Raw genomic sequence first — 14,445 nt, 5'->3', positions numbered from 1 at the left:
ATTTACTTCTGAATTTATCTGTAAGCATGCTCTATAAGGCAGTCTATATTTCATGTGTATATTACATAAAAGAAAATAATATATGCCTGGACTGCGTTCAGTGAAAAGGGAAAGTTAGAACGCAAGCTTTTTTTTTTTTTAATATAAATGTCAGTTCTCCAACAAAAGAGCATCTGGATCTAATTTAACTAAATAAAAAGTCAAATATAGCAAAAACAATTTTGCTGGGGTGGTTTCAATATCAAATCTTTGAAGATGAACAGTGATTGCAAATAGAAATTGATGGAGATGAATGTGTCCTAGAATGCATGTGACCTAATGTACCCTGTACTGGGCAGATTTCTAAAGGACACTGTAATGGATAATGCTTAGTATTGCAAACATTTACACTAGACAGGTTGGCTGACATGGCAACATTAATGAATAAAAATCCTTGTCTGTGAAATAGAGTAATTGCCTTCAAATCATAACAAAGTCTCATTCCGAAGCAATTTCTAATTTTCGTAGATGAGTGGTTGTTAACGCAATGCATTTGGAAGGAGTGTGACCCTTATATTCCAACCTTACAGTAAAATTGTGAAGTTCCCCTTTAAAAATGTATTGTTGCCCTATGTGTCATAAGCCTCATGTTATTGCCACACTGTATTTTACACTAGAGTGGTTGGCGGGCCATTCTACACAGCAATGCCGAAACACACTGCCAACGTCATTGGGGACCAGGAAACATAGAATGGCAATTTCGAAAACTGTTTTTGCCAAAATTCTGGAGTAGAAAAGTTGCACAAAAATTTGCTAATTTTGACCCTAACTGCTGCGCTAACTGCTTTTGTAAAAGTAGAGGGCTCGATAGGATGGGGGGGGGGGGGGGGTCATGTGGGCAATAGAATTCACTAGTATTAAAGCCAGTAAAACCTGATATAGATTTCAGTAGGAGACTGACGGGAGACCCAAGAGGCTTGTGCCTTTTAATACATTTAGTGCATCTTACTCCAGGAGCATTGATCTAAAATCAATATGTAAAACATTGGCCTTACATAATTGTGCCCTTTGTTTCCTGGCTGCCCGATCACTGGAGGAGAAAATGCCAAGTGTGAACCTGGGGGTCAACTCAGAGCCTGACGTCAAAATGCTGGCTAGCACTGTTGTGTTCAGCATTGCACCTAAATGCTGGGAGGCGGCAAGCAAGATTGTGTAAGGGCAGATTTTGGCATTAGTGGCCAGTGTACATAGTAGCAGTGTCTATTGCCAGAGAGGCCTGCTAAGTTTGCTCAGCTAATAGACTCAAGTAATGCTGTGGCAGTGGGCTGAAGACAGAGAGATGTGTAGCAAGGGTAGAGAAGAGCCTCAGACAAACAAATGCTTAGCGGCATTGAAGTTACATTAAAATTGCACAGCTGTTAAAAGTTAAGTTGAGGGGTCTGATAAAGAAAAGGTACTTCCTATCTATGGGGTACTTAAACCTATTGTGATTTTTTTTCTCAGCATGCTCTATTTTTGTACGGATTCTGCACAGACAGCTTCCACTGAAGTCAATGGAAGTTTTCCTATCTGTGGCCCTTCCGTAATGATATTGCAGAAAGGTCGCAGGTACCCATGTCATCGCCTAGCGACGACGTGGGAAAAGCAGAGATTGGGAAAAAAAACAAAACTATACTGCACATGTCCGACAGCTCGCCGTGCAAAACATCTGCAGTATAGTCGTTGAAAGAAGAAAGCAGGTACGGGCGGATTCTGGCTGGGCACAGGGTCAGATTCCACTGTCGGTTCCTGCATGCTGAAATCGACCCAGTCGTGTGCAGCCGGCCTTGCTCCAAAATTCTGGTGTAGAAAAGTTACAAAATGTTTGCTACTTCTCTGCTTTCTGCACCTGCCATGCCACTTTAATGGCTGACTCAGACTTGAAGGTTTATGCATAATTTATGCTAGAAACTAGCATAAGTCATACAAGAAATCTTCACCAGTTTCTAGAATGGAGGAGCCGAGATGCACCTAGTACTGTATATGAAGAGGCATGCACCGCTTTTCATATTAATTGCATTGTACATCAACAGAAATTATACTAAGGTCGGAATTATACGGATCACTGCAGCTAATTACCAGCTATATGACACTCTGTATCAACTGGTAACTATCTGCAGTAGTCACACATCTCTGTATAGGGACATTATCTCTGAAGCATGGGGCAATACACCAATGGACTGGAAGCAGTTGGGAATTAAACAAGATGAATATGCCCTTTTTATGTTTTTACACCATGTTGATTAGATTTCCATTAGATTTTTTCCTAGGACAACCCTTTTCAGCATCCAGTCATTGGACAGCACTAGAGCCTGGAGAAGGGAGTATTCACAGCAGGCATAATTTATGAACCCCTATATCGAAAACAATAGCCATACTGACCTTGGCCCCTTTTTGTGCCCCATATATAGTGATCGGGGATGGAGTTGATGGATGAGGAGCTGTACTGAAGTTCACGTGTCATGGTAGCCATTACGATTAGTGTTGCTTGTCTTGATTGGCTGAGCAATAAAATTGTCCCAATTTTTGTAAAAATCAAATCAGGTATGCGTGAACCGATTTTTGGAGAAAATCATGGGAAAACGGAATTTCCCTTAAAGGGGTTGTCCCGCGGCAGCAAGTGGGTCTATACACTTCTGTATGGCCATATTAATGCACTTTGTAATGTACATTGTGCATTAATTATGAGCCATACAGAAGTTATCAAAAGTTTTATACTTACCTGCTCCGTTGCTGGCGTCCTCGTCTCCATGGTGCCGACTAATTTTCGGCCTCCGATGGCCAAATTAGCGGCGCTTGCGCAGTCCGGGTCTTCTGCTGTATTCAATGGAGCCGCTCGTGCAGAATGCCGGCTCCATGTAGCTCCGCCCCGTCACGTGCCGATTCCAGCCAATCAGGAGGCTGGAATCGGCAATGGACCGCACAGAAGAGCTGCGGTCCACGGAGGGAGCAGACCCCGGCGGCCATCTTCAGCAGGTGAGTATAAAGACGCCGGACCGCCGGGATTCAGGTAAGCACTCTCCGGTTTGTTTTTTTAACCCCTGCATCGGGGTTGTCTCGCGCCGAACGGGGGGGGGGGGGGGGGGTGTTTAAAAAAAACAAAAAAACCGTTTCGGCGCGGGACAACCCCTTTAATGCCTGCTGGAGAGGTCAGCATGCTGCCAACCAGCAGCCAGGTCACCAAATGTGCCCTCCATCTTGCGCATGCGCAGCAATTTTATTGGACTCCTGCATGACATTACCTAGCCATATATAACATAGGCACAGTGTAGCTAGTGGCCATTTTATAGTTGAGCACAAGATAGAAAAGCTGCATCACATTTATATAACTATATAACATGTGGTCTGTTTTTAAAAGGGACATATATTCAACAAAGGATATATTGCTGCTGGGTGTGAAAGCTTGTATGCCAGCAGAGATCTTGGAGGTAGCAGATATTTATATGCCTATAAAAACCGGGAGAGGGTATATTTCTGCGGCTACGTATATAGTAGCAAAGCAGACCGACAAACTACAGTTTGTCATAGGAAAAATTGCAGTTCTCTGCTTGTGGTCTTAGATGTCATTCAAAGTCACCAGTCCGGCCACTGTGAATTATCTGTGAACCTTGCACAGCCAGCAGTGGAGTTTGGGGAATTCAATTATGCTATTAAGCTGGTGGTGTTTTTTTTTTGTTACTATGAAACAAAAGAAAACCAAACAGGGAAACAGAAAATACACACAGTGCATGTAAGCAGCCTCAGATATTGTTCAGTCATGTGTCTAGCCACTATGGATTATTTGCAGGCCTTATGCAGCTAGTAGTGGTTTTTTGAAAACTAAAAGTTAGCTGAAAGGTTACATAAAACCACACTAAGAAGTGATCCCAAAAAATGGACTAAGAAAAAAAGCAAAATAAAAAGGAAATATGAAGCAAGGGGTAAGGGTCATGGTGGTGGTGGTACTGCTGTTCTCCTTCTCCTGCTTCCGCCTTATTTTCTCCTCCTACTCCTTTTCCCAAAATAACTTCCAGTAGATGGGCTGGGCAGAAGCATGTAAGAGCTGCAGCCAATCAAATGCAGCAGCATTTGATCTCCAAACTCCATACTAGTGGCCAGGACGTGAGTGCTGATACCAGGAGTTGATGGTGACGCTGCGACCTCTGATTGTCCGCAGTGCTCAGTTGCTTTTGCCCAGCCCATCCACACGGAAATCACCACCGACACCAGCGCTGGCTGTCAGCTGCGTCCTGGGGCCCCAGAACAACTGAGTATACCCTTGCTTCTTATATTGGGCAAGGCCCAGCTGGGGAACAAGGTTTTTATTTTAATAACAAAACCCCTTTAAGTTCGGGAGAGAAGTGAGGGGCCTGGTGAGAGTGAGTAGAATGGCATCAACAAAAAACTTATTTTGTACTTTTGCTTTCCACAGGTGATACTGAAGAGAATAGGCAATAGGGGCATGCTTGCTTGGTGTCCTGTCGCATGGATATTAAGCTGCAGAGGGTTGGTGATGGACTTGCGCAGGCCACAAATTTGTATGTTAGCCCTTCTGTTCCAGGTCTTAGGATCCTTGCATTTCAATTCAGTGGCATCAACCATAGCAGAGTAATCATCCCATTTATCTCACTCCTGATCCAGCGCATCTGTTATCTCAGCAATTTTTTTTTTTTGAGGTCAGTCATGTATTGATCTAGGACTGAGATTTGCTTGAAAATATCATGAACTGTTGACCGGAGCTCATTGCAGAACATCTTTTTGCTTTGGGGGGAGATGTAGCTGGTTTATTGGATAGCCAGCTAATAGGGAGTTCATCTGAGTCATTACAGTTGGACCTACGAGGCAAGGTATCAATTTTGCATGGATGCAATAGCTTGGGATCCTGAAAACAGTTTTGGCAAGGTATTTTGTGAAGAAGTTAAGCAGAATTTTATTCTGTGTGCCACTACTCTTGGTCATTTTAGGCAAAGCTACCTGAATAATTGCAATCTGTGGTATGCTAGGCGGGGTTTTCCTATATGGTGCTAGGACTAAGCTAGAGCTCAATCATACCAGTTACTATGTATGAGCCTTTCTGGTGAAAAGAAGGGCAGTGCAGGGTGTTGGTAAGGCAATACTGATCCCAGATATGACATACTTTAAGTGCAGCAAGTGGTAGAGCTATTATACCTAATGTGGCCACTTGATGACAGCATGGGCCCGTGGGCTATTGAATCTTATGGCAGCAGGATTCATGCAAAGCAACATGAACACACTCTATGGCAGCCAGCAGCACATATTAAGCATATGTTCAAATAAAATGTCCAAATAAAAGCTGTTTGGGCTTCCCAAAAAAATGAATTAGAAGAGAAGAAAGACCCCCAGTATGAGGGTCCTCAAAAATTAGGGGTCTACCCTTAAAATACCTATAAGCCTAACAGGCTATCCATAGAAGAAAAACAGGTAGACACTCAATAGGAGTTTCCTGAAAAATTAGGGCACAGCCCTCAGAAGCCATCAAAAGGGACTTGCTGCAATCAAGTGCAGGCAGGAATCTCTGCACTATTCTCCAGAGAGCTCCAGAGAACTTTGGCTGGCACTAGTCTCAGTATCAGAGGGCAAGCTGAGACCAGTGCCAGCCAAAGTCTGCAACAATGCAAGGGATACCCCTCTTACCTTGCTCCTGGGATGCCAGCAATGAGTACAAGTTCCATGGTCCAGCAGAGCACCACTGGATGTCTTCGCAGCAAAGATAGTATGCACTGTTGTGGGTGAGAGGGGGGAGATTAGTGAGAGTGGGTCCTCAGTCCAGGGACAGTGACAGCCAGCTTCGCAATGTCCTGGGTCCCAGTTCGGAATAGCCCACGATGTGCAGTGTGAGTCAAAAAGATAGTGAGAGACAAGCTGAGAAAATATCCAGGATGATGGAACTCAGCAGCTGGTGAGTGGTCTGATCCTGTGGGTCTAGCAACTGATTTGGCTGAAGGTCCCCTATCTATGCATAGCAAGCTCTACAGCTGTTCCTTGGAGCAGGCCTGTGCTTGAGTGTTGACTTCATCTGACAGAGTTTCTCCTTTAAAAATTTATAACATTGCTTTGAAAACAAACAGCACACTTGTTGTTTTCTTTGGCACAATTGTTGATCTAGGAGACCCTATGTGAGCCTTCTTTTGTTTTCAGCGACACCCATGTACTATGGGTTGACCCCTACACCACTGTACACTATTTTGACCAATTTTGGGAGGAGCACAGTGTTCTGTAGATATGTGGTTGTATTTGCATACAATTTGGAGGCTTTGGCTGAGCATATTAGTGAACCTGATTTTTACTACCATTGACTTTAATAGGAGTCAGAATTAGCTGTCCCAATTCACGATGCTTTTTGTGAAATCGGCCCGATACCATCACAAATCGGTTATTCCACTAATCACTCATCACTAGTTACGATCACTGTTCTCTCTAAGCTGGGTGCTCTGGAAAGGAAAGAGTTAAAACAATATAATAATGAAAATAAATAAGTCTAAATACAGCTCTACCTTTCTGCAGAGCTTTGAAATGTTAACACTATGAATTCCAGAGTGCACAGCGTAGCGAGAATAGTGGCTGTAACGTGTAATTCCTCAAGTCGGTCAGTCACATGATATAAATATAGTGTTATAGTGTTGTGCTCTAGGGCCGGTCTCTGTTCCCTGGGGCAATAATGTTAATGATGGCAGTACTTAACCCCAAATAAAGTCCAGAGACTCAGGAAAGGATGGTTAAACTCACGTTTACTCGTTCATAGAGATGAGCGAACGTACTCGGATAAGCACTACTCGTCCGAGTAATGTGCTGTATCCGAGTACCTCCCCGCTCGTCCTGAAAGATTCGGGGAGCGCCGCTGCTGACAGGTGAGTTGCAGCGGGGAGCAGGGGAGAGCGGGCGGGAGAGAAGGAGAGAGAGATCTCCCCTCCGTTCCTCCCCGCTCTCCCCTGCAGTTCCCCGCTCCGCGGCGCTCCCCGAATCTTTCAGGACGAGCGGGGAGATACTCGGATAAAGCACATTACTCGGACGAGTAGTGCTTTACCGAGTACGTTCGCTCATCTCTACTCGTTCAATAAGCATAACAGTACACCACCCAGTTGTTAAAGACACAGTCTTTGATAACAGAGGTCACACGGGCTTTGATAATAGTAGTGGCTAGTTCCCTCTTTAGATCTGTCCTCAAATTCTTTACTATATTATGAGGTGTTACCACGGCCCTGGAGTCTCCAGCCTCTTTTAGGATGTGTTTCTATCAGTGATGCTATTTTGTGGTCTTCGCCTGAATCCATAAAATAGTTCTAACAGACTGCAGAAGCTGACTTCGCCTGAGCTTTGTGATCTAATACTCAAGAGTAGGACTCAAAACCTGCCCCCCCCTCTTCCCCCATGGCCTTAAAGAAGACCGGGATAGAGACAAAACTCAACTTCTAATCAGCTCCTAGGCTGACTAAGCTAGGTGTATACCTGACTTCATATAAACTTCCCTCTTTCCTCTAACCTATCTCTTATTGGTTATGTGTGTATAATTGCAAATTTGGCTGATCTGATTAACCCTTACTGTGCTGTGTGGGAAAGAAGCAGTCACCACCTGTAAAATAGAATACAGTGGGCAATATTCACACTATTAGATATTATAACTTGGCAGTAATCATTACAACAGATCACACTTAAAGGGACATTCATTGTGCGATATTAAAATCCGGTTCCTGGGTACCACATAGACAGCCACTGATTTATAAACCCCTTCAGTGCCCTAGATCACCAAGAATATTAGTAATGCCTTTTCTCTAGACCACCAAGAAAATTGCCATTAAACCCTTTAACGCCCCTACCCTACACTTGCATGTGCTACCCTCACTATTTCTCTAAGCAGCTTCAGAGAGATAGAAAGTTAGTCGCAATGTTTTGTTCGTATCATTTCCAATTAGATTTTGCAGAAACTGAATAATGGATATTTAAATTTCCTCTTTCTACTGAGTCGAATAATATTAGGGGAATTATTTTCATTCATGCCGCAGAAATATGCCTTACATTGAAAGCACCTGCTTTCCAGTGTTTAATAATGCTGGCCTCCCCTTCCGTCTTTTTGTGTTTACTCGTCTGCGCATTATTTTTATCCGCCGTTGACAAAGATAAATGATGGGATTAAAACATATTGGAAAAACCCCTGTGAACACTCGGAAAGCACAGAAAAAGGATTGCAATTATTTCCCATAGGTAACACAGCACAGGCAAACCGGATTAGAGGTAATTTGCTGTGAGGATTACGTAGATCCTCTTCCATTAGCAGAACATCATTTATGAAAAATAATTTTTGTTTATATTCTAATTATGATAAATGTTGTTGCTCACTGATAGCTAATGGAGAGAACAAATTCATTACATTAAAATAAAATGTAGATAGAAGATTTATAAAGACAGGGATTTAGAGGAGTGCGCAGGTTTATGCCTTCTCCTTTTCGGCAATGAGAAATAAACTGGACTGGCTATAGATATATATTTGAAGTGTTACTCAACCCGTGGCTAATGTATGCCTTCTACACTATCCGCAGCTCATTTTGTTTCGAGACTATATCCTATTTTGTATCTACTGTGAAAAGGTATATCTCCAAATTCTAAACCCACAATGTAATCGATTCAGTTAGCACCAGAGATGAGTGAGCACGCTCATTTAAGGCTGCTCGATCGAGTAGCAGTCTTATCGAGTAATTGTGTACTCGCCTGAGCATGTGGCGAGGGGGGGGGGGGCAGCGGGAAGGGGGGGTGGGAGAGAGAGAGATCTCTCCCCCCGCTCCCCCCCCCCCCGCCCCCCCCCCCCCCCACACACATGCTGCTCGGGCAAGTACACAGTTACTCGATAAGACTGCTACTCGATCGAGCAGCCTTAAATGAGCATGCTCGCTCATCTCTAGTTAGCATATATATCCAATGCAATGCCCCAGAAATAAGGCATAATGTGATGTCTTTCATAGAGAAAGCTTGTCTCCCGTGGATTAGGAGGGAGTGACAGCCTGCAGGAGCGCCGCAGATCATCTAAAAACGTAAGTAATGCTTTTTATTCTTTGCTCCACTGTATTACCGGCGTATAAGGTGACAGTTGGGGGGTCGTCTTATACGCCCCGTCGCCTTATACGCCGGTATATATTTTTAGTGTAACACATTTCTGGATGAATTGCAGGAAAGGGGTTATATATTTAACCCCTTTCCGACCATTCATCCTGCGATCGCGGGCAGCCCATTGCATTCAGTGGAACATGCTGTATTGCCGCTCCATTGAATTCAATGGGCAAACATCGTTCTTCTCTGCTACAGCTGTTACAGCTGTGCCAGAGAAGAAGGATTTGTCTTCTATATGTTCTCAATGGGGTCAGCGCTGCTGCCGCTGGCCCCATTGAGCGCATATAGAATGCATCCATAGCGAACCGCGGGAGGGGCAGACTTTCATATCAGGCGGACACCTGATCTCGCCAGCCACTCACAGCAGGGGGGTGGTATAGGGCTTAAACGTTGCAGGGGGAAGTTGTAATGCCTTCCCTGTCTTTATATTGGCCAAAAAAAAGCGCTAACGTCTCAGGGAAGAAAGTTTAAGTAACCCGGACACCGCATGGTGTTCGTTACGGATAACGAACATACCGAACACCCTAATATTCGCACGAATATCAAGCTCGGAAGAACACGTTCGCTCATCTCTATTTTTTAACCATTTTTCTTCCTCCCCTGTAGGGAACTTGAACTTGCGATGCTACGGTCGCTCTGATAATTTAATGTAGTACTTCTACACTGCAATACATTATCATTAATCATATTGTTCACAGGCCTTGGCAGACCCAGATCCCATTTTCTAACATATGGCTGCCATGGCAATCCACAGCACTTAACGATTACATGGTAGAAGCCCGATAATGTCACAGAGGGCATGCCATCTCACCGTGAACTCTGGCTACCATGGATGTGGAATCCCTATATTCCAACAACCTACATGAAGATTCACTGACCACCAGCCAGGTACATCTTAAGGCCAATGGGGTTGCCTCTGAATTGGTGTTACAACTCACAAGATTCATCCTCACAGTCAAATATGTCTCCTTTGGTAAAGCGATATTCCTGCAACTCACCGGAACCGCCATGGGCACAAAAATGGTGCCGCAATGTTCTAAATATTTCATGGCAAAACTGGAGAGTAACTTTCTGGCCTCTTGCTCCATTAAAACATTGACCTATCTCCACTACATTGATGACATCATAATCGTCTGGACCAACTCCGAAAAAGAACTAATGAAATTCCATGAGAGATTCCATGCATTCCAGCCCTCAATAAACCTAACATTAAGCTACTTGTATACTGAAATCAACTTTTTGGACACCACCATAAAAATTTAAAACAACTCAATACAGACACCCCTATACCGAAAACCGATTGGTCGACCCACATACCTTAGATGGGACAGCTTCCATCCTAAATACATCAAAAAGTCCATCGCTTACAGGATACCCAGAAATCAACTACTCCAATATACAGAGAAGGAAGAAAACAAACGTGTACCTCTAGTACTGACCTACAATTCACAGCTAGAGGTACTAAGAAAAACCATGAAGAAACTCCATCATACCCTACACAAGGATGACCATCTGAAAACCATATTCCCAGACCCTCCTCTCCTATGTTACAGGCAACCTCCAAATTTGAGGAACTTTATAATCAGAAGTGCATTGTCCCCCTCCAACACAAAAAGGAACTTATCCCTGTAATGTAAGGAGCTATAAGACCTGCTCACATGTACTGACCATAGACAGGATACAAATCCCCCACAAACAGTAGGACTACAGGATTCACATGTTCCACGTCCAATGTTGTGTACCTGATCCTGTGAAGTAAATGTCCTGTTGAGGGGCTTTATATCGGAGAAACAGGACAAAAACTGGAAGCAAAGATGAGATCTCATCGCCACACTTTTAGAGAATTAAAGAAAGAAAGACCAAATTACCTGTGGGCAAGCATTTTTTTAGTCATGGACACAACATAGATCATATAAAATGTATTATATTAAAAGGCAACTTCAAATCTCAACGTCATAGAAGAAATTGGGAGTGCAAGTTTATAACCATCTTTGACACTCTCAAGACTGGAATGAACATTGAAAGTGGTTACATGTATTATTGGAGCACATGAGAAATATATAGCACAGATAACACATAGGCCTGGTGACTCCCTAACAGTAATTGAGCAACCCATGTCAGGCAGCTGCTGCCAAGGCAAATGGGATCATGGGGTGCATCAAAAGAGGTCTAGAAGCACATAACTAGAGCATTGTTCTTCCTCTTTGTGCGGGTACAAAGCCTCATGACAAACCCTGCGTAGGTTGTCTTTTTGTTAGCCACTAAAAGGTATCATATCTATAAGATTATTTGGTTTCTCTTGCTGAGAACAATCACATTCTGTGAACCCTTTACATACCACAGTCAATATTGATCATGACAATTATGGGGTTAACAGTGGAAATCAGTGTTTTCACCAATCCCTTCCATTGGCAATAAAAATTACAGCTGGCTCCCGCTGTGGATGGTGCAGGCTCAGAAGCTGAGCTCACATCATCCATAGGACATAACCGTACACTCATTCATTGGAACTGCTTCCTAGATAGAGCATACCTTTACACCCTGGGGTGGGAAGGGGGTTGAAGCACTGGCATACAGTATATGTACAACACCCATCTGTTAGCTTCTTCCATACATGTAACCATCATACACATGCTTAAAGACTATGGTCTTTAAGCATGGTCTATTTAATTGTGGTCCGCAAATAATTTTTGCAAAAGAATTTCATTAAAAATGTTGCACTGATAGTTTTCTGCAACTTCTATACATTACTGTATGTAGAAACTGCAGTTTAAATCTCAGTAACAGATCTCTCAGTGAGGTTGGACTGATGACTAAAGGCCCATTTACACGTAGCGATTACTGCTCAAAATTCGAAAATGAGCTATAATCGTTACATGTAAACGTGGGTATCATGCAATTTTCGTTTGAACAATGATTTAAAGGAGAACATTGTATTCTGTTGGGAGCCTCAAGCAGAACAATGCAGCTGTGCACACAGCTGGGTATGTGATTAATCACACACTGGGCTCTGCAAACAGCTCCTGGAGGCCCTTTTACATGCAAATGAAGATGATAAAGTGTTAATGGCCATTAACACTTGATGCAAAAAGATCACAAAATCTTTCAATCTTTCAGTTGTTTGAAAGATTATCTTTGCATGTAAATGGGCCTTTAGTTTCCCTCTGCTCTTCCCTCTTCTTATCAGCTAATTTATGAACACAGCAAGGTCAAGAGAGATAACGGCAGAAACCTAGACCATTGGTCCAGCCTCAGACTATCGGATTTCCTACTGAGACTCAGTCTGCAGATTATATATGTAAAAAAATCAAATAAGTAGGTCAGCACATAGAGCTGAATAAAAAGTTTCAAGCTTTATTTATACAAATGTAAATATAAAATTACAATTTAAAAACATGCACAAGAGGAGGTGACATCTGAATAAGCAGGGACAGTATGTGGCAATTCAATTACAGTGTTAGGTCACAGCATAAATGGTACATATATTATAATGAAATATCCGCAATGTTCAAGAAAAGGTTCACATCAAATTATTAAAATACATCTCAAAAGAACAGAGCGCTCACAAAAATAATCATAAACTTCACTTTACCACATAATACCACACTCGGTCACTTGCGCCACAACATGCATTTCGCGATAGCTTCCTCAGGGGGGTATAGTCCTGAATAGAGATGAGCGAGCATACTCGCTAAGGCAAACTACTCGAGCGAGTAGTGCCTTATGCGAGTACCTGCCCGCTCATCTCAAAAGATTCGGCTGCCGGCGCGGGTGAGAGGTAAGTTGCAGCGGTGAGCAGGGGGGAGCTGGGAGGAGAGAGGGAGAGGGAGATCTCCCCTTCATTCCTCCCCCGCTCTCCCCCGTCGCTCCCCGCCCCCACTGGCAGCCGAATCTTTAGAGACGAGCGGGCAGGTACTCGAATAAGGCACTACTCGCTCGAGTAGTTTGCCTTAGTGAGTATGCTCGCTCATCTCTAGTCTTGAACTAAGGAAGTTGTGCTTAAATAGCAAAAAATGTTTCCACTGCTAATGAGACACCTGCATGGTCATATGATGACTCCCAGAAAAGAATCATTCAGAGGAAGGAAATCCCCTTTTCTTTACACCCAAGTGTGGTCACCTTCTAATAGTTAGTATGTAATGTTGCCTATAACAAATCTGGCATCAAAGCAAGTTGTCAAACGTGATACAGACGGAAACACCCTCCGTTCCCTCTAGTAGGTATTATCAAATAGAAAGAAATGCCAGTATCCAAGATGGCGTCACCGTCCGTCTAAGGGCAAACCTGCATCACTTCCTTATGTTACAGATTCTATATGGAGTGACAAGTGTAAGATGCAAAAGACAAAAGATGCAAAAGTTTTATTCAAAATCTATTACAAAAATGATTGTCAGCCCCAAATACATGCATTTAAGTGAAAATAAATTGCCCCAAAGGTGTACATGGTTTTAATGAAGTTATGCCTCAACTTGTCCTCTCTGTCTTGCTACTGCTCCAGCTCACTTCTTCCATTAGGATCTCTCCTCCTACGTCTCATCCAACTTGCTTTTCGACTACCAACACAACACTAACCCCCTCCGAAGGATTGTTGATCTGGGTTTTTATACTAATTAGAAGAAGGAAAATTGCCTTATGCTTTTTTTGCCTTCCTTTGGAACAACATTGTGGAATGACAGGCTGAACATGATTGGCATATATCTTTCTTCGGCTTATGTTACTGTATGTTACAGTCTGGCTTCCCATCCCACCATTCCACTGAAACCATCTTAACTAAAATTATCAACTGTCTATGAATTGCCAAAGCTGCCCAACACTACTCTGTACTAGGGTTGCCACCTTTGTCACGAAAAAATACCAGCCATGCTTAAAAGGGGGCGTGTCTGGGGCGTGGCTTGGTGTGACTTATCACTGCATTTTTTCTCTTTATTCCCTGGATCCCGTCCAGCGACTGTGCGCATGTGTGGGATCCAGGCCAGCGTGTTCTCGCGAGTATATGACGTTTAGTGTGAATCACACTAAACGCCATCTACACGCGAGAACACACTGCAGTCTGTAGATGCTTGCATCACATACACTCTACATGCAGGCGCATGTGACATCCCCTAGAGTGGCCCCAGCGTTAATAGTGACATCCCACAGAGCGGCCCCAATGGTAATAGTGACATCTCACAGTGGCCCCCAATAGTGAAAGTGACACCCCACAGAGCGGCCCCAGCATTAATAGTGACATCTCACAGTGGCCCCTATAGTAATAGTGACACCCCACAGTGCCCCCTGTAGTAATAGTGACTGCCCGCCAATCAGACGCTGCAGCTTCACCATTACGAA

Source organism: Eleutherodactylus coqui, chromosome 3, assembly GCF_035609145.1.
Source record: "Eleutherodactylus coqui strain aEleCoq1 chromosome 3, aEleCoq1.hap1, whole genome shotgun sequence".
Lineage (NCBI taxonomy): Eukaryota > Metazoa > Chordata > Amphibia > Anura > Eleutherodactylidae > Eleutherodactylus > Eleutherodactylus coqui.
Note: the sequence above shows the minus strand (reverse complement) of the source record.